This window comes from Tamandua tetradactyla, chromosome 4 (assembly GCF_023851605.1).
Source record: "Tamandua tetradactyla isolate mTamTet1 chromosome 4, mTamTet1.pri, whole genome shotgun sequence".
NCBI lineage: Eukaryota > Metazoa > Chordata > Mammalia > Pilosa > Myrmecophagidae > Tamandua > Tamandua tetradactyla.
This window is the reverse complement of record NC_135330.1, coordinates 9,382,788-9,390,978: the sequence shown is the minus strand read 5'-3', so window position 1 is coordinate 9,390,978 and position 8,191 is coordinate 9,382,788.

Here is an 8,191-nt window from a genome sequence, read left to right as displayed (position 1 = left end):
ACAGACCTGCATTTGAATCCTGGTTTTCCCCCAGTGAAACGGATGACTCTGAACTCTGTGAGCATCAATTTCTCTGTTTGCTAAAAGCAGTACCAGCCTGACTAGGGTTGTTACTCCAAGATGACATGTGTAAAGTAACCAGCACAGAAGGAAAACAGTCAATAGAGCTATACTACTTAATTATTATATAGTATTGTAATGAGTTACTGTAATAAATCTTACTCTCTGGGTAGACTGTGCCCCCTCGAGAACAGAGGCCCCGACTAATATGCCTCTGCCTGGCGCCCTGTACAGTGCCCACTCAAGGAGAACGCTCCGTGGGTGCCTGTGGAATGGATGAATGGGTGAATGAAGCAACTGGAGCAGATGCAGAACCGGACAGTCAGGTCCCCTGTCCTTCCACGAACAGCCTGGAGTGGCTCTTTGCGCTCCCCTTGGTGCAGACACTGAACAGCCACTCCGTGGTCAAGGCCCAGCTTGGGAGCTGGGATCTGCCTCCAGCCCCTCATTTTTGCTGCTTAGACTTACTCCACCTCCCCACCGTGCCCTTCCCCAGCCCACATACTGCTTCTGACCAAAGTCTGTTGGCAGGTTCAGCTTCAGCAGGGATCTTTGAAGACCGCTCCACAAAGCAGTCTGTTTTGTTTTTTTTTCCAAGCTGAGCGATTCATTCCCCGGGCTCCATAGTTCAGTTCATGCTGTTGTTTGCATGCCGTTTCTTCTCCTAAAATAGGAGTCTGACTTCAAGACTAACCTCAAGTTTCATTCCCTTGGGAACTATCTCTTCCTTTTAGACTCCTTTCTGCATTTCCCTCCAACAGGTGTGGTACTGGGAACCCATTTGGGATTTATACCTCCACTCTCATCTCCAGATTGTAGCACGTTGAGGGCATGGGTGGCACCTACTTTGCTTTGGTGACCCACCCTCCACACTGGGTATAGCAGGGTCCCTGCTCCCAAATGCGGAATGAAAGAGAATGCAGCCTTGACCCTACCCACGTGACGCAGCCCCCAGCCTCGGTGGGAGTCCCACCCAGATCTCCACCCTGGAGGGTCCTGCCTGCCTCTCTTGGGTTCTTCTTCCTCCAGTTTTCTTCACCCTGAGACAGGCGCCACCTGCCAGCCAAGCGAAGTCACTGCATTTGCTCCTGTCCCTTCCCCAGCAAGTCCCCCCAAGGCCCACTGCTCCAGCAGCTACAGCTGATCAAGCTACTGCCACCCTGGATGCACTTTAAACATATCCCATAGCCTTACTGTATTTTAATTGTTGCTTCTACATCTGTCTCCCAGCAGGCTGGAAGCTCCTTGTGCTGGTTAGGTTCTGGTGTCAACTTGGCCAAATGATTATGCCCAGTGTCTGGTCAGGCAAACACTGTCCTGACCACTGCCGCAAATGGCTGATCAACTGGAAGGCTGGGGTATTAAGTCATCAGTCAGTTGATTGTATCTGTGGCTGATTCCACTTGCAATCAACTGAGGCGTGTCTCTCACAATGATATAATCCAATCAGCTGAAAGGCTTTTAAGGAAGAAGAGAGACTCTTTCACTGCTTGTTCAGCCAGCGAGCCTCTCCTTTGGATTTTGTCCATACCCTGCATTGGAGCCTCACAGCCTGTCCTACGGATTTTGGACTCTTCCATTTCCACGGTTGCTTGAGACCCCTTTATAAATCTCGTATTTACAGATCTCTCCTGTTCTGTTTCTCTAGAGAACCCTAACACAGGTTGGTTTCAGGAGTGGTTCTTGAGAAACCGAATCTTAAAAATGTTTTTTACAATTGGTTTTCTACTCTGGTTAGACTCAGAGGCACTAATGACCCTGTTTCCAATAATCCAGATGGCACTGACAGTCCATGGGGTGAGTTGGCAAAAGAGATACTCAAAATATCACCATTAGACTCTGCTAATTGTACACTCATCTGAAGCAAGGCTCTGGGTAATAATGTTTTGGACACCTTTAAGGAGTTTTGTGGGATTAAGTTTGAGGTATAATAATGTTGGCTGATTGTGGTCTGATACGGTGGAATTTTGCACCATAAGTGCCATATGAGCAATGGAAAAGTTTGCATGTGTGCTCTGAAAGAAAATCTTATTTCTTGCGGTCACAGACTTGAGATCTCTGAAAACCAGACACAAAGCCTCATTGTGCGAGTAGCAGATTTACAACACAAGCTAAAATCTCAACCTTGCAGGGTGTCAGCTATTAAAGTAAGGGCTCTGATTGGGAAAGAATGGGATCCTGACATGTGGAATGGTGATATATGGCTTGATAGTGGCGGCGATGGGGAGACGGGATCCCTAGAATCTGCTGAGCCTTTGCTAGATGGACCTGTAATGGACTCCCCTGAGGAAAGAGCTTCCTGACCTCCAGCCTGCCTTGAAGGAACAGTGTCCCAGCCTCTAGTCTCAGAGTAGTCTGCCATCCAACCTCCACCTAACAAGGTTAACCCTTCACTGCCTGCTAACCCAGTAACCACCTCCCCTGGGGAAACAGCCCTCACTCCTCTGTCTGGAGTGACTAATCCTGTTTCACCAGATGAAACTGCAACAGAATGTCCTGAGGCAATTGGCTTGAAAGACACTTCTATTTCTTTTCATGACCCACCCTCACAACCCCTCTTTTCTTTCAGACCTATAACTAAAGTCCCAAAAGGCCCCAAAAGGTGAGGTACACCGTGTGACCCATGAGGAGGTGTGCCATACTCAAAAAGAACTGCATGACTTTTTCAATCTACATAGACAGAAATCAGGGGAACATGTGTGGGAATGGATATTAAGGGTGTGGGTTAATGGTGGAAGGAATATAAAGTTGGATCAGGCTGAATTTATTGATATGGGCCCACTAAGCAGAGAGTCTGCATTCAGTGTTATAGCTCAAGTGGTAAGAAGAGCATTAACAGTTTGTTTGGATGGTTGGCTGAAAAATGGGTCAAAAGGTGGCTGACATTACCTGAGGTCGAAGTGCCAGAACTGTCCTGGTATAATGTAGATGAGGGGATCCAGAGGCTTAGAGAGGTGGGAAGGTTAGAGTGGATTTATCATGGAAAACTGGCTCACACACCCCAGGAAGGTCCAGAGGGCACACCTCTCACCAGAAACTTGAGAAATAAATATGTGATTCTAGCTCAATCATCCCTGAAAAGAGCTACAGTCGCCCTTCTCTGTAGGGCAGATATTACTCTGGGCACTGCTGTCACCTGAGTGCAATCGTCAAACACGATGGGGATGACCGGATCCCGAGTTGGCAGAGCCAGGTGGTGACAGTTACTCACCACAGACGAGGTGGGCATGGCTGCCATAATGACAGCAGGCTCAAAGCAGCAGTCAAAACAAGCTGACTGGCAAAGACTTATGGTGTTGGCTTGTAGATCATGGGGTACCTAGAAGTAAAATAGATGAACAGTCTACTAAATTCTTGTTTGAGCTATATAAGAGAGTTCTAGGTCAAGTGAACAGAAGTTTAACTTGAATTACAAAAACAGAGAGTCAGAGCCCCTTAATCAATTTGCAGACTTGAGACAGTTTACAGACCCAGAGCCTCTTGAATGAGGGGAGGGCCAGGTACCCTTGGGGAGGGACCCTGTTACACTGCCCAAAATTTATACCGTTAGCCTTCCTCCCAGCCTTCCCCAAGGAGACCTATGACCTTTTACCAGGGTGGCTGTGCATTGGGGAAAAGGAAATGATCAGATATTTCAGGGATTATTAGACGTTGGCTCAGAAGTGACACTAATTCCAGGAGACCCAAAAGGTCACTCTGGTCCACCAGTCAGAGTATGAGCTTATGGAGGTCAGGTGATCGATGGAGTTGTAGCCCAGGTCCATCTCACAGTGGGTCCAGTGGGTCCCCAGACCCATTTTGTGGTCATTTTCCCAGTTCCAGGATGCGTAATTGGAATCAACATACTCAGCAACTAGTAGAACCCCCACATTGATTCTCTGATTCGTGAAGTGAGGGTTATTATGTTGGGAAAGGCCAAGCGGAAGCCACTAGAACTGCCCCTACCTAGCAAAATAGTGAATCAGAAGCAATACCGGATTCCTGGAGGGATTGCAGAGATTACTGCCACCCTTAAGGACTTGAAGGATGCAGGGGTGGTGATTCCCACCACATCCCCATTCAACTCTCCTATTTGGCCTGTGCAGAAAACAGATGGGTCTTGGAGGATGACAGTGGATTATTGTAAACTTAACCAGGTGGTAACTCCAATTGCAGCTGTTGTTCCAGATGTGGTATCATTGTTTGAGCAAATCAACATATTGCCTGGTACCTGGTATGCAGCTATTGATCTGGCAAATGCTTTTTTCTCAACAGCTGTCAGTAAAGTCCACCAGAAGCAGTTTGCTTTCAGCCAGCAGGGCCAGCAGTATATCTTCACTGTCTTACTTCAGAGGTACAGAAACTCTCCAGCCCTATGTCACACAGTCTTGTCTGCAGGGACCTTGATTGTTTCTCCCTCCCACAAGACATCACACTGGTCCATTATACTGATGATATCATACTGATTGGATCTAGTGAGCAAGAAGTAGCAACTACTCTAGACTTATTGGTAAGGCATTTGTGGGTCAGGGCATGGAAGATAAATTCATAAGGCCAAAAATACTGAGGCCTTCCATCTCAGTGAAATTTCTAGGTGTCCAGTGGTGTGGGGCATGTTGAGATATCCCTTCTAAGGTGAAGGAAAAGTTGCTGCATCTGGCCCCTCCTATGACCAAAAAAGAGGCACAATGCCTAGTTGGTTTCTTTGGATTTTGGCGACAACATATTCCTCATTTGGGTGTGCTACTCCAGCCTATTTACTAAGTGAACAGAAAAGCTGCTAGTTTCCAGTGGAGATTGGAACAAGAGGAGGCTCTGTGACATGTCCAGGCTGCTGTACAAGCTGCTCTGCCACTTGGGCCATAAGATCCAGCAGATCCAATGGTGCTGGAAGTGTCAGTGGTAAATAGGGTGCTGCCTGGAGCCGTTGACAGGCCCCTATAGGAGAATCACAATGCAGACCCTTGGGATTTTGGAACAAAGCTTTACCATCTGCTGCAGATGACTACTCTTCTTTTGAGAAACCCTTTTAGAATGCTACTGGGACTCAGTAGAGACTGAATGCTTAACCATGGACCACCAAGTTACCATGAGACCTGAGTTGCCTGTCATGAGCTGAGTGTTGAATGACCCACCAAGCCATAAAGTTGGGTGTGCGCAGCACTCCATCATAAAACGGAAATGGTATATTAGCAACAGAGCTTGAGCAGGGCCTGAAGGTACAAGTGAGTTACATGAGGAAGAGGCCCAAAGCCCTATGGCTCCCACTCCTGCCACATTACCTCCTCTTTCCCAAACCAGAGCCATGGCCTCTTGGGGAGTTCTGTAAGGAACTGAGGAAGAGAAACTCAAGCCTAGATTACAGATGGTTTTGCATGACATGCAGGGATCACCCAGATATGGACAGCTGCAGCACTACAATCCCAGAATGTAAGAACATACATTCTGCGATGTCCTTAAAGGACAGTGGTGAGAGGAAATCCTCCCAGTGGGCGGTATTTCAAGCAATGCTCTTGTTTGTTCATTTCACTTGGAAGGAAAACTGGCCAGAGATGCGTTTGTATACTGACACATGGGCTGTTGCTAATGGTTTGGCTGGATGCTCAGGGATGTGGAAGGAGCATGATTGAGAAAATTGATGGTGAAGAAGTCTGGGGAAGAAGTATATGGATAGACCTTTATGAATGGGCAAAGAACTTGAAGATATTTGTGTCCCATGTGAATGCTCACCAGAGGGTGACTTCAGCAGAGGAAGGTTTTAATAAGCAAGTGGATAAGATGACCCGTCCTGTAGATACAAGTCATCAGCTTTCCTCAGCCACTCCTGAGCCACCCATAGCCCAATGGGCTCATGAACAAAGTGGGCATGCTGTTAGAGATGGAGGTTATGCATGGGCTCAGCAACACAGACTTCCACTCACCAAGGCCAACCTGGCTATGGCCACTGCTGAGTGCCCAATTTGCCAGCAGCAGAGACCCACACTTAGTCCCCAGTATGGCACCATTCCCCGAGGTGATCAGCCTGCTATCTGGTGGCAGGTTGATTACATTGGACCACTTCCATAATGGAAGGGGCAGCGATTTGTTCTAAATGGAATAGACACATACTCCAGATATGGGTTTGCATTCCCTGCACAAAATGCTTCTGCCAAAACTACCAAACATGGACTGACAGAATACCTTATCCATTGTTATGGTATTCCACACAGCATTGCTTCTGATTATGGAACCCACTTCACAGCAAATGAAGTGCAGGAATGGGCACATGCTCATGGAATTCTCTGTTCTTACCGTGTTCCCCATCATCCAGAGGTAACTTGTTTGACACACGGTAAAATGGCCTTTTGAAGATCCAGTTACGGTGCCAACTAGGTGGCAATACCTAGCAGGACTGGGGCGATGTTCTCCAGGAGGCTGTGTAAGCTCTGAATCAGCATCCAATTTGTGGTGCTGTTTCTCCCGTAGTCAGGATTCACAGGTCTAGGAAATCAAGGGATGGAAATGAGGGTGGCACTACTCACTATCATCCCTTGTGATCCACTGGGAAAATTTTTGCTTCCTGTCCCTGAAACCTTAAGCTCTGCTTAAGGAATTTTTAATTCCAAAAGGAGGAGTGCTCCTTCCAGGAGACACAGCAATGATTCCATTGAACTGGAAATTAAGACTGCCACCTGGCCATTTTGGGCTTCTTATGTCACTCAATCAATAGGCACAAAAGGGGATTACTCTTCTGTCTGGGGTGATTGACCCTGACTATCAAGGTGAAATAGGACTGCAACTACACAATGGAGGTAAAGAAGAGCTTTCCTGGAATACAGCAGATCACCTAGGGCATCTCTTAGTACTACCATGCCCTGTGATTAAAGTCAATGGAAAACTGCAATGACTTAATCCCCCAGAAACTTCAGGAATGAAGATCTGGGTCACCCCACCAGGCAAAGAATCACGGCCAGATGAAGTGCTTGCTGAGGGTAAAGGGAACATGGAATGGGTAGTGGAAGAAGGTAGTGATAAATATGAACTATGACCATGTGACCAGTTACAGAAATGAGGACTGTGATTGCATGAATATTTCCTCTCTGTTTTGTTATGAGTATGTTTGCATTCGTACATAAGCAAATACCTTGTTTTCCACTTATCATATGACATGACTTGTATTGTTTATGGTATAGTATTTAAGTCATAGGATATGAAGCTTAAAAGTGAATGTTATCTGACTAAAGAAAAAATGTTTATTTGGTACAAAATTTATATTTCGACTAGTACATTTCCTAATATAACTTATGTGGACAGCTTAATTGAACACCATATGTGAATGGAACCTTGAGTAGGGCATGAGATTTTGTAGGTTTGTCCAGAGTGATGCCTCAATAAATCCCAGGAGGGTTTGAACAGTGAATAAAAAAGTATTTGCAAAGTCCCCTTGGGGGAATGGTGAAAAAGGGGGAAAATTTAACTTTGCCAAGTGGAGAATTCTTGATAGTCTCACAAGCAGTGGGGACAACCAAAGCTATAGGCTGAGTCCCCAGTCTTGGAGTTTGTTCATATGAAACTTAACCCCACAAAGGATAGGTCAAGTCTACTAAAATTAGGCCTAAGAGTTACCCCCAAGAGAACCTCTTTTGTTGCTCAGATGTGGCCTCTCTCTCCAGCCAACACCACAAGCAAACTCACCACCTTCTCTCTGTCTACGTGGGACATGACTCCCAGGGGTGTGGACCTTCCTGCAACGTGGGACAGAAATCCTAGAATGAGCTGGGACTCAGCACCAAGGGATTCAGAAAACCTTCTCGACCGAAAGGGGGAAGAGAGAAATGAGACAAAATGAAGTGTCAATGGTTGAGAGATTCCAAACAGAGTCGAGAGATTATCCTGGAGGTTATTCTTACACATTAAATAGATATCACCTTTTTAATTAAGATGTAGTGGAGAGGCTGGAGGGAACTGCCTGAAAATGTGGAGCTGTGTTGCAGGAGCCATGTTTCTTGAAGATGATTGTATAATGATACAGCTTTTGCAGTGTGACTGTGTGATTGTGAAAACCTTGTGTCTGATGCTTCTTCTATCTACCTTATGAACAGATGAGTAAAACGTATGGAATAAAAATAAGTAAATAATAGGGGGAACAAATGTTAAAATAAATTTAGTAGAT